A 23472-nucleotide genomic window follows, 5' to 3' on the forward strand; every position below is an offset into this window, starting at 1 on the left:
GGGGAACTTGGATTTCTCTTCCTGTGTCCTTGAAATGTAAACGTTTTATCTTTCTCTGGGTTTTTAAGTGTGTGTATGTATGTATATATAAGTTTACTTTTTTTTAAAGGAAACCTTGGACTCTGCCATACAAAAGGTTCAAGTATTGTGTACATATGGTGGCCACACAAATAAATTGGGATTCTAAGCAATTCTTTGTACCAATTGTCAGATATTTTGCCATCTTAAACTTTGTTTCATCAGCCTGGACCACAAAGGCCTTTAGCTTTTGAAGAGTAAACCCTTGAATTTTATTTAGGCAACACCCCCACTCTCATGTGGAAGAGCCTCTTCATCTTATTGGTTTAAAATCACTATATATATATTATATATATATATTATATAATAATAATATATATATTATTATATATATATATATAAAATGATGGCCATATGATGGATCCTTTAATTTGGAAAAACTTTTAAATTGGTGAGAGTTGAAAGAGATCTCATTATAAACAGCTGTTTTATTGGTATCTATTAAAATCAATTTTAAAGGTAGAAAAATATATCTAATGTTTAAGCTAAGAACTTAGTGAAAAAAATAAAACTGGTTTGAAAAGCTACATTTGTGTTTTTCCTTTCCGATAAATGGTTCTAGGGATGCTAATAAAAACTTAGAATAATTTATGTTAATTAGGTTGAATAACTGGAAAAAGGATTGTTAAAATGTCGAAAAAAAAAGATAAGGGGCTTAACCCAAGTGGATAAATATTTTTATATGATTATTTTGAATGAGATAAATAAAATGGACATTTTTGGATTTAGGTACAAGGTTTTGATACTACACTACATAAAGTAAAAATAAAGGGCCAAAGAGATCACCTACTGCCCCCCAACATTAAAGTTCAAACAAGTCCGTTTTATTTGCCGCAGTTTAAAATATATGTATATATAGACTGAAATACTTGATCAATGATTGGGACAACAGACCAATTAATCAAATTAAAAATTGAGAAGGGTCTAAGCTCTTTGGCTGAAACTTGGGCATCCTAGAGACTTTTCTATAAAATTAGATACAATGCACACACACAAAAAAAATGGCTTCTGGCACTCCTTCTATAAATAAGAATTATTGATTTAAACATAAATATAAAAATTAAAGGTATAAGATTTAATAAAATTGAGATAAAAGTTTGTAAAATTGGTATATTTAAATGGTCTTTATATAAACCTTTTGCTTAATTATGTTGTGGGATAGATCTGTTTCAATGGAAAAACGCTTCCCCTTCTTGGTTTTATAAGTCTGGGCACAAATCTGTCCCTCAGAAAATATTAATTGAACAAAGTAAAAGAAACCAACAGAGTTACATGAGCCGTCCAGTATAACGTAAAACTAAAAACTAATATTCAGTGGCTAATAAAAAAATATAATAAGAGGTTTACCCTGGGTTTAACTTATAACTCAAGGAAAAGAGACCTTACTAAATGCCTTATGCAAGCTTTGGAAAACATGATAAATTAAACCTTAAGGTTTTAAAAGATTGAATTCTTTGTTTACAGCTCTTCTCACTGATAAAAAAAAAAATGCCAATTAAGGAGAGAAAATTGGGTCTGGGTGACAGAGCAGTTCTCTGGGGAATTGGAAGATTGTGTCTTTGTCTTGCAGATCAGAAATGGAAATACAGCAAACAGTGACCTAGGACTGAGCCTAATTAGCTCAACGAAATAAAACTTAAGGCCAAGAAATTTTTGGCATTTTAGAACTCAGAACTCTGACGTGTCCTTCAGACTTTGTCAAGAAATCTTAAATGTCTGTTTCATAAATAGCAAGCCTCAGTGATTTGAGCAAGCAAATTCACTTTACTCCAACTATTATTATACCTATCTTATAAGTAAGTTTTAAAGTGAAGCTATGAGATCTCTAGCTTTTGTCTGTTTATAAGACTGTGTACACATTATTGATGTGAGATATTTCTACAGCTAAAAAAAATCAAAGTCAAAGAGATCTGCTTAATTGACGTAAAACATAAGAGCTTGAAAATTAAGTATTTTTAAAATAAAAACTGAACAAATTGACTTTCAGCGTCACGTGAACTGGAAAATATTCAATATTAAGATAATATTTGATATTGTTTAATTTAAGTATGTTCTAATTAATATAGACATCTTTAAAGTCATCAATATTAAGTATAATGCATTTACTGTACCTAGGTTTAATGAAAGTCAAATAAGATCCTGTTATATCTGTTGCAGAATTGTCAAGAAAAAAAACAGTAATGTGGTGTGGTAAAATTTTAAGTAAATTAAATGCAAATGAGATGAGAGCTTTGGGTAAATTTTTAAAATATATTTTTAAAATGTATGCTTAAGATAATCTCTAAATGTTTGGTATCTTTAAATTCTAGAGTTGTGCTAAATTAAGTCAAATGATAGGATTTTATTAAATAGCTATGCCATTTTCAGATAAAATAAGATTGATATATGAATTACTTTACATATAACTTCCTCTTACAGAGAAAATAAAGGTGTTTAGAAATACTACTAAATGGATGATGCCACACTGAAATAGTCTCAATTATTAAGGGAATGATCTCAGTATCCTAGGAAAGTAAGTTAAATGTGTAAAGGAAATAATAAGAATGGAATTATATTTTGTTAATGAAAAATAGTGACTTTCTTCTGAAGCTGGTTACTTCTGAATGGAAGAGAAAATAAGGGACACACTAATATGAGTATAGAAAGCTATGGAAGGCTTGTGGAAGAGGAACCCTGAGGAAAGAGTTTCATACGTGGTCGGAATTGGCTAAGTTTAGAATCAACTTGGGCAAAGTAAATGAAACTTAGAAGTAAGCAGGTACAAGACTAGATTTGGTTTTCTCGCTGTTAAGAGGAAAAAAATTTCTTAAAATGTTAATCCACCTTCAGTAACAGATTGTAAAACTTCTTATACCACTTAACTGATCTGTTCTGCCATTACCTTTGATGCATTTTCTTGTTAATGAATTAGTACTACGTTACAGTGATCTATATGTTTATCTGACCAAGTGTTCTGAAATCTTTAACAAGCTTCCCAAATGTCAATTTCTAATTAAAGTTCTTTTAATCTCCAGTTAAGTTTGGGATGCTACAGATGGCCCCTGAAACATCCCAAAGAGAGATTTTAATCTAGTAAATTTCATTTGGCATGTTAAATAACACGGTATTGTCAAATGAATAATAAATCTTCTAAGGTTATATTGTATGAGAAAATATTATTAATATAGATATTGTAGAAATTATATGGACTCCCTAAAATTCTGGTATATCTGAAATGTTACCAGTGATAATTCTGGGTATAGTGACCAGGTTTCTTTATCGATTATAGTGTAACGGTGTTTAATCATGATTTTAAATCTTTTGTCATTTATAGACAGTTAATGGTTGTCTTCTGATGGTTTTGCAAAATGCTTGCTCTTCAAGGAGATTTACTGATTTCTAATAAATTTCAAACTATAGCAGTGAACTAAACTGGGTAAGAAATTTTAAATTTCCAATGAAAACTGTGATTAAAAGAATTAGTTACATGGGACTGAGTAAACTGGTGAATATGGTTATAATTTTTGATTTTGTTTAAAATACTACTGGCTTTTAACCTGTTTCCCAGACATAAAGAATCTCTTCTCTTTAAGCTAGCTATGATTAAAAGCAATTTGATAAATTATACCTATGTAATCAGACTTGGAACAGTTATATTTTCTCTCTATCTGATCCCTCAATAGACTAAAAACTCTTAGGTCCCCAGTGGCTCTATCAGACAAATGAGGAAGATCATCTCCTATCAGATATAAGAATCTCAAGGTATTTTAAGGATTTTAAAGAGAAAAGAATTTACCTAAATCTGTAAGGCAGAAATCCATGACAAGCCCTTGACGGGGCTTTCCTGGCCTTAGCAAACTTTATTAACATTCTACACTGAGACTCCTAATTAAAAGTTCCAACACAGCCAATTTAAAAAAGCCTATATGATCAAATAATCAGACAACTTGTAAAGCAATTAATCTTGACATGGCTTTATTTGAGAAAAATGAGGGTAACTTTAGAGAGAAAAAAGATTATATTTTAGTGGATATTAAATTCTAGCTTTGTTAATTGACTTCCGTATTTACTAACACACTTCCCAATCATTCCTTGCTGTTATGTCACATTGCTGTACAGTTTAACTGAATTATTAATAGGATACTCTAGCTTTGTTTCTGAAGCTCACTAATCTATCCTTGGGTAAAGTTCCAATGCCCCATGACCTGCAGCCAGGGGATTATACAAACTGGAACAGGCATGACTTAAAGAACTGTCTCCAACCTGAATGGAAGGACCCTTTATCAGGTACTCTTAAATAGACCATACAAACCAAAGTTGAAGGAAACGGACTTTCGGGTTCATTTCCTATCAGAAATAGCCCCTGCAATGCACTGGCCTATAGAGCACTGCTCACCTTAAAACAATGCCCAAATGGAGAAAAAGCTACCAGGCCAGGATGAGAAGAAGACGATATCTGAGGTAGACAGCTGACCCAAGACACCGTACCAGGCCTGCATAAAAATTACTGTGATAATTTCTCCTACCTTTGATTATGAACTACTCCAATTGTTAAGTTTATGGTAAATTACCTATGTCTAGTTCTTCTGTGTTACCTTTGTGAGTTTCCCTACTCCAAGGCTCTAACTAGATAGCCCTCAGAAACGTTATTCTAAAAAGAAATTATAGTTCTGTTTAGGCCTCTGTTGATCTTACAAGGTGGGAGACCTCACCTGACCAATTAATACCTGCTCTGAGACTGACCATAAATATGAACTTTCTCATAAGATCACTCAAACTCAATCAGAAACACAAGCAAAATTTTAACCCCAAAATACAACTTCCCGACTATTAAATTCTTAATCGTGACTTTATTAACGTTACTAGCTGTATTACTTATATCCTATCTATTTTATAAAATTGTCTGTTACATTTCCTAAAGTGTAACTAGGCCTACAAAATTGATGATGACTAAACATCTTGAAGAAATAGATAAAATTTATAACCCTGAATAAAGTAATTGTAATAGTGTGATTCTAAGTATGGGAATGAGCAATGAAGGGAAAACACTTCCTGGATCATAACAAACAAGTAAGACAGGTGATCCAGAGAATTTTTAGTATCAACAGGGCCTGATAAAAAACTAGCACCTTGAATGGCAACTCAGAAGATTCTTCACCTGAACTAGGATTGAGCCATCCTAGCACCATGGGACAAAATTGGTCATGAAATGTCTCTCAAAACATTGGCAGAATTTAGGACCAAGGGGGAGCACTGTGAATGAAAATACTGCAACCATGTCAGTAAACAAAGAATGCTGAAACCAAGTCATCAGCGGCTGCTGCCACCCCCAAAGAGTGCATGCCTGCAGCCCAGCCTCTCAGCCACTCACAGTGGTGCCCTCTGAGAGGACTCAGAGTAAGAAAGGACAGGATACTGGCCCTAGATAGCTAGGTACTTGCCAAAGGGATGAATTCAATGACACAAATGTTTGCTTCCTCCCATACATAGAAAAGCACTAAATACTTGATCTTGAGATATCTGGTTTTCTTTAGATAACAAGCAATATTTTATTGTTCCAACTACCTGGTCTTTCTTGTAAAACTTCTATATATCCTAGCTCCTCCCCTACCTCTTGGGAGCAGTCCCTCAGAGTGATCTTAGAGGTTGCCATAACGGCTCGAGTCCTCCAGCCAAATAAAACATAACTCTTATCATTTAGGCTGAACGTTTATTTCAATGAAGTCCCAGAATAGACACAACTCATCAATTCTGTAATGGAACACACTGGATCAGGAAACAAAAGCTTGTTTTAGTCTGGAAAAACTACGGTTTCCTCTTTCTTCCTGACATTATACAATCCCACCAGAACTCATTAATTTGCTGTCTGCTCATCTGGCAACGAAACTCAGAGGAGTCAACTCAGCAGAGTGCTCTACTCGGGAGAAAACCCCGCAGCAGCACTGCAGGCTACCTGACTTCCCGCACTCTCTGCTGACCCTTGGTGTCCTCCGTGACAACCAGGAAAACAGAGCTGTTCCCAACAGCTGCGAAGTCCCACACGTTAAATAAATCATTTTAATTTATACGATATTTTACGTATATACCCATCTCTGAAAACAGATTTGCTAGAAGCCCAAATCTTCAGCATCAATCTGCAAAGGCAAATCCGGTCCGCAAGGGAAAACAAGACTTAAGACGAAGCTAAGGCGTCCAAAGTACTCTCCACGACCTAAGGCCTCCAAAGTCCCCTGCAGGACCTTCAACCAAACTGCCTGCAGGCCTGCAGCTGCAGGCGGCAACATGTCTGCTTTTAAAGCAACCCCTTCCTTCCCTCGGGCACTACAATGTCCCTCTACGCCCTCCCTTCTCAGGGTAAGAGCAGCCGCTGCAGAACCTCACAGGGCAGCACTGACAGGACTGGACACAGAGGATCAGAGCTAAACTAAGCCTTCTGATTACACGAGCTTGTCACTCTGTCACTTTACAGACGAAGATATATATATAGAGAGGTGGGGTGATCTTGCTCAAAGTCACACAGCTAATAAGTGGCAAAGTCTATAACTCTGCTCCTCCCTCCAGCGTGACGCCCCAGCTGGGACGCCCACAGGGTTCTCTCATGCCTGCCTGACCAGTCCTTTACTGGCACTCATAAAACACCACAGGGTCTGACCCTTGCCTACTTTTTCAGCATCTTTTCCCTGCAGTCTCGCAGGAACAAGGCGGTTCGGGCCATTGTATGACTTCTGGCTCCCAGAAGCCTCCGTGCTCAGGCTGGTCTTGCCTGTGCATCCAGCACCCTGCTCAGAGGCTCTTCCTCCCCTGCAGGAACACGTTCCCACTCTCCGCATGACACCCCCTCAGGGAAGCCCTCTTCTCACCCTCAGCTCAGCAGGTGTCCCAGGCCACATCCCGAGCTGCCCCATTAGGACTGCGGGTGCCTAGGTTTGCTAGTCAGACCAGCAGCCTCAGAGCCAGGGATTATGCCCGGGTCACCCTGCAAACCTACTGCCCGCCTCACAGCCCCCAGCCAGCAGGTCACCTGAAAGTCGCAGCAAGTGCCCCACCCAATCCCGAAGTCTCTTCATTTGCCAGCACCGCTGATGACTGGTCTCCAAACTTTGGTCAGTTTTGCACAAAACAGCAGCTTCCACTGTGAAGCAGGGGGTTTTCTCTTCTGCTCCCCATCCTTACTGGAAACGTCTAGGGAAATGAAAAGGCCTTTTCTCAACCCTTTTCTGATGACACCCACCCACCCACAATACTCACATGCTCAAGAGTTTTGGGTCTACCTGATTTTGTTTCCCTTACGCTAAGGGGCTCAAAACACTGCGGGATTCTTTCTCTTTTGAGGGTATTTTTACTCAGGTTATCGGCTTTAATCTGTTTTTGTCTCTCTCTTCAATATCCCTAGAAGTTGCCACTTCTTATTCCCTTCAGCAGCCTCCCTCCCAACATCTAGTCTATGAAATCAGCTGTGATGAGGGGCCCGGGGGAAGTCACAGATGATGCAACTAAGGCACAGAGAGGTGACTTAATTTGCCCGAGAAGATCAGCTTCAAGCCCCAACACTGTGTGTCACGTCCCTCTGTTTAACTCTTATGCTAAGCAAGCGATCTATTTGTAGATTATGTTTATAAACAGATGAGGTATGAAAATACATACAAGGACACACATCAACTCTAAGATGTTCATTATCTCCACTATTTTGTTTCTATTTATTTTATTTCTCTTAAAAAAAAAATTAAGAACCTCTGCAGTCAATATAGCAAAATGTTACTGGGCTTTAAATACAGAATATAGAGGTTTTAAGTGTGTCATTACTCATTCTTATTTGTATGTTCACAAGACAAACTGATTTGAAAGTCTCTCTCCCCTCCCCCTACTCACTACTGGCTCTCACCTGAGCTCCCAAACCACACATCTAACAGCCTTTCACTTTACCCACAGCTGTACTCATCAGTTATCCCCCAGAACTCCCTCTACAGCTTTCCCTCCTCAGAGCACAGCAGGATCATCACTTACCTCATTAATCCACCCAGAAACCTGTTCCTTCCTCCATCCTACCTTCACAGACAGCATTCATCCTTTCCTTTTTACCATCTAAACATGCCTTCAATCTGTTCGCTTTTACCCACTGACCATCCCACCGGTCAAGTGGAAGCCACCAACACTGCCCACCTGGACTCACGAGTCTCCCAAGTGGCCCCAAAGCCACTCTCCCCTACTTGAGACAAATGGGATTGTGTCACTCCCACGCTTTTAGGACTGATTTCAAACCCACTGTTCTTAGAAGAAAGTCAAGTTCTTCACCTGATGAAGGTCTTGCCCATCAAATTGTCAGCTCAGGGAGGGGAGGACACGCCCTCTCCCCTAGGACCCGCCCTCTGGCAGAGCATCAGCTTGGGAGGACCTGCTGAGCTACACCAGCCTGTATTCTAACCCTGGTCTTGAGTTCTTAGCAAACTGCTTCACTTATCCATACAAATCCAAGGTAGATTAGAAAGATATTAGATGTTGTGCTAGACTATTGATTTGGGGATTTTGCACTAGCAACCTGCAAGTACATGTTCTAATGATTCTGTCTTCTTAAAACCACACCCAGATTTAAGTAGTATTTTTGGAATGTCTTCGGAGTAAATGGGACTGTAGTTTTACAGACTTTATGTTTTATACCATGAACAACCCGGACAGGGTCACAATTTGAACCGCCTCAGAAGTGACAGAAGACAGGTGAGAGGCACAAAGCAACAGGTCACAAAGATGGTAAGAGCAAAGTTGTTTCTCCAACCCCCCAAAAAATTTTTGAAAGAACCGAAAACTCTGAATTTTGTAAGTAAAATACTATCATATAAAGAAATAAAATAATCCTCTTCATCAGGGTTTCAAGGTCTGACTCCAGAATTTTTAGCATGCCATATTGAATCCAAGCACAGAAAAATCAGATGGACTAGTGGTGAGTAAGTTCCAGGAAAACTGCAGTAATTCCTCCACTTGTAAAAGGACATAAACTCACCTGTCGAAGATGAATGTAAACCGCATTCTGGAGAAATTCGGTAGCTCCCAGGCTCCGCTTCTGGATGGCAAGGACATGGACAGCTTCGAAGCATGCTTCTAACTCAGTCACCAGCATTCTTACACTGCAGGGGGAAACGGAGGCCCTCAGTCAAGAGCAGAGGTGTTCCTGTCGTGTCTCGCAGGCCGTGCCTCGGGGACTCAGTGCCCTGTAGCAGCCCGGCCCCAGGCGAGGACCCGCAGCATGGCCCACCCAAGCAGGAGGTACACTGTGCTTGAGAAAGCCCATCCCCGATGGGGGCAAGAGTGGCTGGTGGTTTTGAGTGAACATATAAATGCCCATAGAAATATGCCTGCATTCATTCAAGTGATACAAGCAACAGTAGCAGGCTATTTAACAAAATTTCAACTGTCAGTGGAAATTTACCATTCCTTTCCACTTGTCCCCTGCACTCTGAGACAGGCTTAGGCTCTCTCACACCGGCAGCTCTGATGCAATAGTTGTGAAGTCGTTTTACTTTGCTGCAAGTGTCCTCGCTCCCCGTGTGGCTGTGACTGTCGTCTCTTAACACAGTCAGATGTCTTCCTGAATCTCTCCCTGCGTTCCTTGCTCCTGCTCCTCAGATCCTAAGATAAAGGGCAAGTGAAGACACATGACCAGAAAAGGCACCGTGGACTTGAACGAAGTCCTCAGTGATCCCCTAGGTGAGTGCTGCCCACTCCTTACCTTCGATTCTCAAGGTTCTGCCCAGGGTGACATCCAGACAGGAAAGCGTCCTAGGCCAATTTAAAGCTGTGTGACTTGGGCCCTGGGACAGGTGCAGGAGCTGGTTCCAGAGCCGTGCCCCTCCCCACCTCTGCTCCCCTCTCTCCCAAGGACCCACTGCCAAGCCCCCAGGTTCCCTGATATTCTGTCCTTCTCTTCTAATCTAATCCAAGCCCTTTTCCTCTTCCTTTATTCCCTAATTATCACCAGCTGAAGTGGTTTTTCAGTCACATTATCTGAAAAAATTTCCGGCAGCTGAAAAAGGTCTCCAGAGGTCAATGCCCATATGCTGGTTCCTGAAGAGAGCCCCTGGTTATGGGGTCCCTCACCAACACCCACGGGGCATCAGACATGTTGCAGAGTCGACCACCCCCAAAAAGAGTTTGCTGTGACCCCAATGCCCACACAGAATCCCTGCTCTCATAAATGTATTTGGCCCACTTATCCGTTACTAAGAAGCAAAAGTAAAAAAATTGCTCATGTTTCTTACTAAAATTATTTATGTGGTGGAAAAAGTAATTGTAATAGAAAAGAATAAATTTGACTGCATGTTAGATCTGTTCATTTGGCTTTAAACCTTTGCTGTTTTCTAGGCTCAGACTTGGTATCTCTGTACCTTTTGTAAAAGAAAGTTGCCTTTAGCCTGAAATATCCAGGAGAGTCTATTCTCCGGGCTCTGATCTTTCACGATGTTAACTCTTCTGCACTTATGTTGAGATGGCAAGTTGCAAAATAGAAAATCAACTTTGGTTTTTTTTGGAGGTTTAAGAGGGGCACCATGATTTGACCCACGTGGACAGCTGCAAGAACAAAGAATTCCAAGGAGAAACAATTCGTACCGCAAGAAGTTTGCAACAACCAACCACATCCCCGCCCCTTTTTAGTATAAAAGCGGACTGATTTCTGACTTGGGGGAGACGGTTCTCCAGCATGTCATTCAGCCATCTTCTGGGTCTGCCAGCTTTTCAAATAAAGTCACTATTCCTTGCTCCAACACCTCAATCTCCCGATTTATTGGCCTGTCATACAGCAAGCAGTACGAGTTTCGACTTGGTAACAAGATGACTGCATTGGAGGTAGTATGTCTCCACTCTTTCCTCGTTTCCAATATGTAACATTCACATCATTTATGATCTAGTTCAAATAATTCATCAAAGACAACCACAAAAAGAAACTACACTCACCTAGCTATGAACACTGAAGTCACAACCTATCAATTTTATATGCTGTTTAACAACACAACTAAAAAACCTAACATAGGGAATTGATTCCACAGAAATAAAATTATTTCTACTCCTTCAAAACATTTTTTTCTTTTCTATTTTATTTTGTTTTGCATATTGAAAAGAAAATAAAAGACAAATCATTTTATTTCACGTATTTTGTTATAGCTACATAATTTAAATACTACAAAGATATTTAAATTGCAATAAAAAATTGTTCATATATTGTACAAAGATATATACACAATCAATGTGGATAAGGAAAGGAATGGACATTTACTAAAAATCCACTGCACATCCAGTTTTTTACAAGCATATCCTGGAATATAAGCTCTATGATCCAGGGGTCCCCCACCTGCATTCTCACTGCTGAGTCCCTTAGTAATCTTCTACCAAGGCACCAGCATAGAACCACGCGATCAGTATTTTAGGTATAAATGAGGAAATTAGCTCATTCAATTCTAAAACAAAAACCCTAAAATAAATACTGAACTTATTTACAGATAAAGAAAATTGGACACAAACAAGTACAGTTTCTTCCCCAAGTTCACAAAGCTAATAACTGGTAAAGGCAAGATTTGAACTCATCTGTCTGATTCTAAAAAATTAGGTGGAAATCCCTTTCGACTGGGGAGGGTCCAGCAGCACAGCCTATCACCCTATCTTTGTTCAGATCTAGCCTTAGACAGCCTGAGACAGCACCCCATTCCTATGGAACTTGAGGGCAAATGATAACAATAAGGATTTTATATCCAGTAGTTTCTTAGGTATCATTTATATAAACTGTCAGCAGGACAGCAGAAAAACTCTGGGAAATATGAGTGGGTCCAGGGCTTTTTGCTGATTAGAAACTCAGTCTTTCAGGACAGATTGACCTTCCCATGAGAGGCCACACGGACCTAAACTAAAGACAGCTGAGCAATGAAAACTAGCAAGACCCTGGAACTCAAGCAAGAAGGATCCCTGCCATCTCCCTCCCTGTTGCCTCTTCATCCACGTGGACACGAAGACAGAAGACCCGGGTTCTTGTCCAAGTTACACCATCATGGATTCTCACCCATAAAATGTTACGACTCTATGCTGTCCTAAGTCCTTTCCAACTCAAATATTTTGACACCAATATCTCAGCAGAATGTCTATGTCTCCACATCCTCTCTTTTATAAGAATAGTTCTATGGCCACAAAGCAGAAATCCAATTAAAAACACCATGCACTAAGCAAGGTGAAAGTCTGCATAAGAGACTTTGCTCTCACGCTCAGTGAATGAAAACTCAGAAAAATTGGTCCTTCTCCCTCAGCAAGTGGTAGGTAGGCTGATTGTGTGTGTGGGTGGGTGTGCGTGTGTGTGTGTAAATCAAATACAATGACGTCTGGGATCTGTACAGATTTTTTTTAAGTTACTGTTATTTCATGAGGATGAGACACCCTTTAAAGTAATTTGAATCAAGTGTTCTGAGAGAGTCTCAGGATCTTTTGGTGGAGGAGGGGAAAGGAAAGGAGGAAAGAAGTAAATGAAGCAAAGGAGTAAGATACTGCAAGTGAAAGGCAAGACATTAATTTTGTTCCTACTTGCATCACAAACAAATTACGGACTGGCTTTGCCCCGATGTCCTGTCGAGCACTGAGTTGCAGATGAAGAGGTGACAGCCCATTTCTCACTGAGCTTGTGACTGTACGTGGCATCTTATAGAAACAAATCATTTATCCTGATCAAACACTCTAGCAGCAGGCCGTAATTCTCCTATTTTGAGAGATAAGAAAATAGGAGTTCAAAGAGGGTAGATAACTTGACAAAAGTCAGAGGACCAGTAAACAAGAGAGGATGAATTCAAACTCAGATCTGAATGCAGAGTCTGATCTTCCCACTCCCAGGACTGGGAAATCCTTAACAAACAGACTCCCCAGCTCCCCTGCAGTGTTCCTGGCGCCAAGCATTTCCCATGGCGATGGACTCCAGTTCTCACAGACACAGTGCTCTGTGCAGCCAATGACCTTGATCAGACCTTGATCATCTACCTGCCACGCCCACCAGGCTTCACCATACAGGTAGGAAAGCTGGCTTTCAAGTGCATACAAAGCCACCCTTGGTCTAACCTGGGCTCTTCTGGGGCTTCTCCAGCCTAAAGGCAGCCATGAAAGTGCTCACAGTTTGTACATGAGCCACACTACCTCTCTCCATCAGTCTCCACACCTATACTTCTTAGCTATGACCATTTTGATAATATTGGAAACAAATATTTAAAAACACAAAAGAAAGGATCCTGGAACAATTACTTAATACTTACAATTTTAAATGATTTGTTACAAAGTGAGTATTTACAAACCGAATCTGCCTTCCTAGGTGTCAGTTTAAACAGTTAAAAAATATAATAGCAAAAAATTCTCACTTAAAAAATTAAGAAAAACATCAACAATAATCTGGAATAAACTCAAAATTAATGCCCATGTTGTACATGGAGAAAACTACAGGACTGTACTGAGGGGTAAATAAGAGGTGTGAATGTAGAGACATCAACATATTGCATGGAGGAAAACAGTTTTGTAAATATGGAAGTTCTCCTAAAAATAATTCAAAACTTAATAAAAATCCCATGAATACTCTTATCTGACTTTTTTTTAACTTGAACAAAATATTTTAGAATTCTTTAGGAATAATAAAGTCATAATAATAGCCAAGAAAGTTTGGGATGGAAGAAAAGAACAAAAAAAATCGCACTGTCAGATAATAATTAATTTTTACAATATGTAAGATATGGCGCTGGAGTAAGGAAGTATGATTGACAGAAATATAGCATGAGCTCAAAAAGAGACTCTAGTGTACATAAGTATTTTGTGCATGTGGGATTTCAAATCAAAGAGCAAATTGTGAATTCAATAATTGTCCTGGGACAATCAGAGAATCACCTGGAAAGAACAAATTCTATTCCTGTCATAATGACCACAAAAAAATTACAGATAGTGGTTTAAATATTAAAATACTAATAACAGCAAATACAACTCATTGCTCACATTAATTCAACTTCTCCTCACTATAAAAAGTACTATTATCATCTCCATCTTAGACATTAAATAAACCTACATAAGATATTTATACCATTATAAGAAAGTATTTCTAAGAATAATAACAAAGATAAAACCCAAAAGGAAGACATTTACTATCTTAAGAATATTTTGAGCCACAACAAATATAAACCTACTGAACAAAATGAAACGAAAGAAATGACAAGGAAAAACTCTGTGATAGATGTTGATGAAGACAAGGGATTAATGTTCATAACATACAAAGAGCTGTCACAAATCAAAAAGAAGCTTCCTCACTTAAATTTGTGCAAAGGACAAAATGGATCATTCACTTTTCAAAAGTCAGATGGCTAATGAGTGAAAAATGCTCAATACCTCACTGGTCATCAAATGCAAACTAAAACAATGAAAAAGCACTTTTGCTCATCTTATTGGTAAATATTTTTAAAAGATATTGTAGCTAGTGTCCATCTGTGGGAGAAAAAACTGTGAGCGACCTTTTTGGAGGATGACATGTCAGTGGATATGTAAACTCTGAAAACGTGTGTACACACTGATTCAACCCCACTTCTAGGAATCGTTTCGTTTAGAAAAAAAATCAGTTCAAATAGATGTAGTGGTTACACTGGTGGGAAGAAAAGCTGAAGTGAAATCATATCCAGCAATAGAGAATTGGTTACATAAGTAATTCTACATTTTTCATTCCACACTGGAGAAGGAATTTCTAGTCACTTGAAAGTAGCCTGTGATGAACATAAATGTCACATCCAGGGACTAAATTTCCAGAAGACTTAACTAAAGGCATGCTCATACAAGATCACAGGAATGTTTGTTAAAGAAAGATGCCAGTCAAACATCCTTTCTGACAGTGGAAAATGGAGAAAACTTAAGTGTCCACCATCAAGACAATGATGCGGTAAATCACGGCGAGTTGTGGGCACTGAGGGGGCCGGCGTTTCCCCGTGGCCCAGGGCCTTGTCCACAGCACTCTCCCACCAATGGTGTCCTTGCACAAGAGACCACACCTGCACATCAGGAGACCCCTCCAGTCTATCTGAAAGGACCGGGTGAGTCTGGAGTGGGAGGACGTCTATGATATACCCCTGAGTGAATAAAGCGAGCTGCAGAAAACATATAGTATGGCCTTATTTTTCAAAAAAGCATATATACACACATATACATAGATTTCTCATATGTATGTATGTATCTATGTATGGGTATATATATATGTCATAGGCATAAAGGTCATGAAATATATACACCATATTGGCAACAGCTTTTACACTCAGGAAATAATGGGAAGGGAGTTAGGGGCCTTCCTCTACCACCACAGTTCTCTTTTCAGTATTTCAGTTAAGTACACTTGGAATTTAAAAGTTTATTTAAGTCCGAAGTAAAATGGACAATGCCTCCAAAGACATAATGCTATACTGGTCATTAAAAATCATGCCAGGGGAGATAGAATATTGTAGAAAAACATGTAATAAGCTGAATGGAAAATGGAGGTCTCCACACAGTAAACAGGCACAGAGTGCTCATTGGTTTTTATGACAGAGCTGATACACACTGATGAAAAGAACAGAAAGTAGATGTTAAAGTGTTCATTATTATTTCTGAGTAGTGGGACCTGGATAGCCTCTTTTGTCCCTTTTTTCAGACTTATTATATTAAATATACATTATTTTTCATCTGTAAAAAGCATTTTTAGATGTGTAGTAACACACATTGGAGAATAATACACGAGTACTTACAGAAACAAATAACTAGGAGACACCGCAGCAGCGCCACACAATGTAGAACGGGCGATCCTGATTAACACCGCGCAGTTACATAAGGACCCACAAAGTGAGAGCACCTGCTGTAACAGGGCGCGGCCCCCTTCTATTTGTCACTTGTGTCTTCAGGGCTGAGGTAGTTCTGAGCATGGCCAGTGTCAGTGTTGGTGTCTGGATGGATGCCACTGGATGTGAGGGCACCTGCAAGCCGAGAGGAATAACAGAAATCATCCTCTGCCTTTTCTGCCTTGTTTCTGTGTTACTTTAAAAGAGAGGCATAAATAAGATAAACTGTTTATCTTCCCTACTGAAATTTCTGTAATGAAACCGTTTTCAAAGTGTTCACAACTTATATTCTGCCTATAACAGACTTTTCATCAAAGCTTCATATTTATTAAATGTTAATTAACTCAGTTAATTAACTCCCTTTTGAAACCTTCTACTATAGAACATGAAATGCACTATGTGAAAGGACCACGCCTGCAGTGACTAGCTTGGCTGTCTTGACGGCAGTGCAGTCCGCCCCCAACATCCCGTGGCTCTGAGCTCCTGATGCTGCTAAGAGAGCACGCTGCCGCCTCAGATGGAGAGAAAGTGTGAAAGCATTTCCTGAAATCTACAGCACTGACAAAACATAACTGACAAATCCCAGGCTCCTTTGAAGCTGTCATTTTCGGTTTCTGGCCAACCCCCGTCAATGAGCAGAACCACCTCATTCCCGAGCAATGGCACTCACTTGGTAAGAAGTTCTGGAGAAATTTCCAGGTATAGAATGTAACCAACTATACGTAGAACTCTGACAAAAGAAACAATGCAATACCCTGATTTTGGAAGACACTCAAAATATTCTCCTAAGCCTTTGTAGCTGGAAAGGTTGGGCTTCTCCTGAGCCACTTATTTATTTCACAGCCAGTGAGCATCTCCCACAAACCCTGTTACCCTGTGTCTGCTGGGAGCATCAGGTACACTCATGCTGTCGATCTTATAAGTCACAGGGCAGAGGCGTGTGTCTCATGGCTGCAGCCATCACACAGGCTCGCCTCCTAGCCTCATAGTTTGAACTTGGCCCAATTTTCTAACCTGTTTATTTGGTATCTGTTCTTCTGTAAGCTGCCTGAAATGCTTTTTGGAACAAGTCAGAAGAATGAGTGGGTAGATAAATGGACAGATGAACAGGTGAGAGATGGGCAGACCGAAAGAGAGACTCCAGGAAAAGGGGAACAAATAAAATTTCCTGTGCAAAACCCTCTTCTAGTCAGGGAAGAAAACCACCACGGAGAAGAGTGAAGAGGCAGGTAGCTTAGGACTGTTTCCTGGATTCCATGAAAAGTCACACCAAGAGATGAGAGGGTAGAACTATAAATAATAAAAGAAATAAAGCACACATGCTTGAAAAATATATCTACAATATGTACTTTCTAAAGAATAGATTCAAATCAGCAGGGCCCAATACCACAATCCTTGGGTATTTACAGAAATGAGAATCCCATCTCCAAACCACAAGGCATCCCTTTGGAGCACTGAGAGTCTACACGGGGCGGTCATAAAGCCATCACCGCAAAATCTATGCTATCCTGCACTTACGAGGAACGAGCAGTTGTGCACGCGTGACAGTTACACCCCACAGCACCTCTAAGGGGGAGGGAAGCCTAGCGAGCCCCATCTCTGCAGGACAGAAAACCAGTCCTGGAGAGCCTAAGCCGACCTACCAGTTCTCCATCTCACAGGACTGGTCACTCCAGAGCAGGACTCGATCTCAGACCCATGTTTGTAACCACAGTACTACCGTGCTTTATGTGCTTTTTGTGTGTATAATACATTTGTTTCTGCCATGAAAGGATATTTAATAAATTTTCGGTTGTCTTGTCTATCTCATTAGCTCACAATCAATCTTTATACTGTTGAATTGTACTCTTTTCCTCTGGAGAAAAGAACGGAAAGAGCGGGGGTCAGAATGTGGTGGAGCTCCATTCTTTATCTGGTATCTCATCTCATCCAAGTCCCCAACCAGGGAGAAGGAGACAATGTTCTCTTCATCTTTTAAAGAGAGGGGTCCACTGATGATGACTTACTCAACCCAAAAACCAAGGCTGGGGGAAGGGCACATGTAGCAACCAGAGCAGTATCAGATGTAGGAAAGTGAAAAGAGCTCACGGGAGGGCTCAGGGGGTCAGCCTGATTTAATTTCAATCGATAAAAAATACCACACTGTAAAAATACTAGCATGCAATGGATTTGCTCTTTCTTGACATCTAGCAAGTTTCCACAGCCCACATGTAACATTATCGTGAACCAGTGAAAGGAAGAGTCTACAGACAGGGAAAATCAATGTCACAGGCAGGTTGAAAACCAGGCTGGAGTTTAGGAAGAGAAAGGGCATAGTTAAGAATTGGGGAAAGGCTGGAGGAAAAAATCATCACAAGGACTCTCAAGCATCATCCTTCAATCATATAATCATTCATTCAAGAGAGAGTTACTGAGGTCCTATTTTGTGCAAGATTGTACACAAGGCAAAGCAAGAGCGCAGCGACCATGTTGGCAGCAAGGGGCGGGGCTAAAATACACTTCTGATCCCGGTACCTTGCACACTTGTCCTCAGTATAAAGGCAAAGAAAAAAAGTAAAATAATATTCTGTAAACTCAAAGCATTGCTGAAAAAAAATTAAAGAAGGCCAAAATACCTGGACAGACACGCCACGTACATTCCTGGATCAGAAGACAGTGCTCTTGGAATGGCAGTGCTCCCCAGAGTGATCCGTATATTCTACGTGGTCTCGATCACAATCCCAGTGGGCTCCTCTGCAAAAACTGATTAGCTGCTGTTATAATTCATATGGGAATTCGAGGGTCTCAGTAACCAAAACGATCTTGAAAAAGAAGAACAACATGAGAGGACTTGTAATTCTCAATTTGAAACTTTACAACTGTATCTCTAGGTGAGATTAGAGGCCATTTTTAAGTTATTACTGTGTTTATCCTTATTTTCTAAATTCTCTAGAATGAATATAATTGTTATAATAAGGAAAATAAAAAGTAAGTTATCTTTTAAAACATGCACACCGATTCATTCATTGGAAATAATATATTCTAACTATAAAGAGGTAAACAAATATCTAGTGAAAAAGGACTACTTAAAAACGAGTGCATTTACATTTTTAAGAAATTGAAAACTGAAAAGCACAAACACATCAAGTTTCTAGGGAGACAAATACAACATATTAACACTTATTTTCAAAAATTCTAATTGAACAATGAAAATTCAAGAAAGGGAAAATCGCGATTGACAGCCAAATGCAAACACATGGAGAGCAAAGGCCTAGAAATCACAGTTCCTTTAACTCTGCTACTACCTCAGTAGGGGAGGAAATTCCTCACTGAGGAGACAGTGGAATCCCATGCATAAGACAGGATACACAGTACAAACTGCACTAGAATCGGGGGTGATTTTCTTAGAAGAATTCTTAAGTTAGAACATTGCAGAAAAACTATAAATACACTGACAGAAAGATTAAAACACACAGTCATATATATTATATAGAAACATATGAAGTCTGCTCCCATGTTACATAGAAATACAAACATATTTGTTCATTTATGGGCACTGATTACTTTTTCCCAGGTAGAATATTTCAACTAAAACAAATAATCAATATTACACCCCTCTAGTCAAAACTAGTTGATAAGTTACTCTGCTATGTAATCATAATATGCCTAAGATAGATCTAAAATAAGTGAAAAAGATCTTTGTATGGTTTCTTGAACTCTTCTCAACATTCCAAACTTAATTTTAAAATAGATCTGAGCAGTATTTCTATATTATCTTTTCCCTCGTGAAATGACCAATACAGTCTGTTGTCAAAATTCTGTCCTTACAATGATTCACGAACATCGTATCCTCACAAAATTGCTGGACAGCAAGTCACTATCCAGACACTGTGACCAAACAAACGAAACACAAGGAAGACAGTGACCCTATTCTGGAGGGCTTACCGTCTGCGTCAACACCGGGGTTTTTATTTGATTGGTTTGATTGGGTAGCAAAATAAAATCAATCAATTATTTTCTTCTTTGAGCATTCTGTAAGTCATGACTCCTTTCAGTGTCATGAGCAGGAAAGACTTAAGCATGACTTGATTAGGTCAAATAGCAACAATAATCACCGGAGAGTGAGTAATAAAGAAGTAAAATGATAGCAATTCTTCTGCCTACATGAGACCTAAAATAAACCTACACTGATATCCGAAAGGAAAATGAGGAGATGAGGTTCCCAATGAGAAAACAAACAAACAAGAAACCAAAAAATGAAAGACTTTTTCATTAACGATTCCAGGCAGTAGTGGAGCATGGTGGTGAAGAGCACAGATGCTTGGGGACAATCATGAGGCTCTGAACTCCCACAGCACTGGGTAGCTTTGACACTCATAAGTCAGTGAAATTTTCTGCATCTCAGCCTCCTATCCATAGACTGGGGATAACAACAGCACCCGTCTCCTAGGACGGTCCTAAAAATTAAGATATTTTATATGTAAATTTTAAATAAAATACCTCAGATTTTAAATATTGCCCCAAAAGCACAAGGAAAAAAGAAAAAGAGATAAATTTGAGTTCATCAAATTTAAAACTTTGCTTCAAAGGACACCATCCAGAAAGTGAAAAAAACAACACTCAGGAGAAAATATTTTCAAATAATTTATCTGATTAGGAATTTGTATCTCCAAATAAAAAACAGTTCCTACAATTCAACAAAAAAGACAACTAAATTAAAAAATGAATAAAGGATCCGAAACGGTATTTTTCAAGGAAAATATACAAATGGCCAATAAGCACAATGAAACGATGTTCAAAATCATTAGCTGTAAGGGAAATCATGTCAAAACTACTAGGAGAAACCGCTTCACACTCACTACATTAGGTTATAATTAAAAAAAGAATAACAAGAACTAATGAGGACAAACAGGAATCAGAGATAGCAGCCCTTGCTGGTGAGAAGTAACGCTGCGTGGCTACTTTGGAAAACAGCCTGGCAGGACCTCAGAGAGTTGAACAGTTGGTTTCTGAATGACCCAGCAATTCTGCTCTGTGGGCACACACGTAAGAGAACTGAAAACAAATGTCCACATAAAAACTCCTACAGGAATGATCAAGGTGCCATTATTCATCACAGCCAAAAAGAAGAAACAACCAAAATGCCTATCACCTGATGAATGGGTAAACAGAGGGGCCCAGCCATACAGTGGAATATTATTCAGCAATAGCAAAGCATGGAGTACTGACCCAGGCAACAACATGGACAAACATTGAAAACGTTACTCAGTGTGAAAGAAGTCAGTCACAATAGACGGTTCCATTTACATGAATTGACTCGATTTACATGAAATGTCCAGCACAGGCAAATCCACAGAGAGAGAAGAGTGGCTCCCTGGGGCTGGGGGAGGATGGGGAAGATGGGAATGAGTGCTTATGCATATGGGGTTTCCTGTTAGGAGGATGAAAATATTCTAAGATTGACTGGGATGCACAATTCTTGGCATAGAGTAAAAACCGGTGTAAATATTAATGGGTGAATTGTATTAAAACTGTTAAGAACAAAAGCACCTCGGGCCAGTACCTTCCCATAGTAGATGCAAATTGCTAACTTTTATTACAGGAAGAAGAAACTGCCCTCAGCATGAAAGCAGGAGATCAGCAAATGTGAGTTAACTGAAACTGGACAAGAGCAGTTCACTTGAAACAGTTGCTGAGTGTATATGAAATATTCAGAATGAAGAAAATCAGTTTGACATCAAGATGAAGCATTCTGCTTCAAATGCAGATCAAGGATTCGGCAAGCCCACCTGCTAGAAATAACCAGAGAAGAAACCTGGTTCTTAAAACAAGCACCACATCCAACAAGGAAATGGTGGTGAGGAAAGCAGTCAGCCAAAAAACTGGAACAGTTTGCTACAAATAATTTCTCCACTGAAATTTCAAAAATAAAATGAAAGTGATGCAATGCTGCGCTGCCCTCACGTGAATGGGCTTCCTCCGGTGCTCGACAGTTCTGTAACCCCGAATGAGAGACTCAGGAGAATCAGCATGGCTCCTGGGAGTCCCCAGGTGACTGCCCACCAGCACGCTGACCACCATCACATCTGCCAGGGTTGAATTGTAGAGAAGAGACCAACTTCTGAAAGGCACAGGAAATGTTGGCAAGGGAAAAAATGGCTGCAGTCAGTCCTGGGACAGAGGCCCTGACAGCAGAGGCCAGAAGGCTGCAGGTGAACTGGAGTGGCCCTGGGGAAGAAGGGACCACAAGGGAGCAGATCTCAATTCTCTTCTCTCTCTCCCTTGGGTAGGAGAGATAAAGCCTGCATCATTCTCACCTGGAACTGTGGGTTATGGCTGGCAGAAGTCGTACCGACATGGAATGATTATTCAAGACTCTGTGGGAAAAGTCCAGAAAAAGAGAAGGAGTAGGGAGCCAACTCCACAAGCCTCTCAAATGCTCCTATATTTACTGTGTATAACGAAAGGAAAAAGTCATTAACAGTTGTGTGATAGTAAGTAGGAACTTGAGGAAAGACAGGAGGAGACAGAGATTGTAGAATCCACAATGAGTACAAAGGCTTAGTGTATCTTTAGGGAAGTCATGGGGTGAGGGGAATAAGATATATTCTTTAGATATGTGAATTACAAAGCAGACCACGAGACCAGCCAGGTCCTTGTTTTGGGGATAATAGACTATCTAAAAGCACACAAGCCCAGCTTTTATAGCTGAGGGCCTGGGTCCTTGCTTTGAAATGAGCAGAGTGCTATCTAAAGCATCAACTATGCAAGCAAAGCATTGTCTCTGCTTTTTAAGGCAAGGAGACAGGAGTGAGGATGCACAGGCTCCTGCTTGCAAAGCAGTTACTAAGCACACATTTTTCTTCTGAACATTGACAGGCGGCTGGGGTCTGTTACAATTTAACCTAATCTTGGGTTCCCACATGTAACCATTAGGGAACCATTATGGAGGACACCCTAGGATAACAAATCCTAGCCCTGGGTCTTTTCCTGCCACCTTCAGACACTCTAGCAGGATCTAGACACATCCCTGACTAACGATCCCACAGAACCACCCAGACTCTTAACTCCTGGTGCTTGAAACTTAATTTTAGCTCTACACAACTTAACAAAGAAAAGTTTCAGAAATAGAAGATATTACATTCTTTTATATCTCATCATATGAACTAATTTTTCTGATTGCTCTAAGCTGCTTCTAATTGGCAAAGCACCTAATTCTGCAGGTGAATTCAGTACTTTCCATTGGGCATAACTTGCCAGTTTGGGCTCGCTGAATTCTCTTGGTCAAATACTGATACACTTAATTGATTTCATTGTTCATCAGTTTCAGCCGGGAGGAGAGGGAGTGTCACTCTGTTCCTCAACCCACCCTCAACTCTTTTCTCATCAGCAACTCAGGCCTCCTGAAAATAAAACAAAGAATTTGTTTCCCTTCTACGCTTTCCACAAACCCAACAGTAAACATCAGCCTGGAGAAAGAATTCAACAAAAATGTTCAAACAAAAATCTATAAAACCTGAAGCAACTCCATCTCCGAATCATGATACACAATGACATGAAAGTAAGTGTGTCAAGCACAAAGCATGCGTGA

General features: G+C 39.7%; 1 long non-coding RNA gene across 3 annotated transcripts in view; it reads right to left on the minus strand.

Annotated features, from left to right (window-relative positions):
* Positions 1-23472, minus strand: part of LOC141577135 (uncharacterized) — a 56543-nt gene that overhangs the window by 16204 nt on the left and 16867 nt on the right. For 2 of the 3 annotated variants that reach the window (XR_012505757.1, XR_012505755.1), the window contains exons 2-5: positions 18518-18703; positions 15813-16037; positions 9479-9678; positions 9053-9176 (exon numbers count right to left, since the gene is read on the minus strand). This is a non-coding gene — a long non-coding RNA (uncharacterized LOC141577135). Of the gene's footprint in view, positions 1-9052; positions 9177-9478; positions 9679-15812; positions 16038-18517; positions 18704-22198; positions 22282-23472 lie in introns of those variants that run through there. The other variant, XR_012505756.1, reaches the window with a different exon arrangement.

This window comes from Camelus bactrianus, chromosome 3 (assembly GCF_048773025.1).
Source record: "Camelus bactrianus isolate YW-2024 breed Bactrian camel chromosome 3, ASM4877302v1, whole genome shotgun sequence".
Taxonomy (NCBI): Eukaryota; Metazoa; Chordata; class Mammalia; order Artiodactyla; family Camelidae; genus Camelus; species Camelus bactrianus.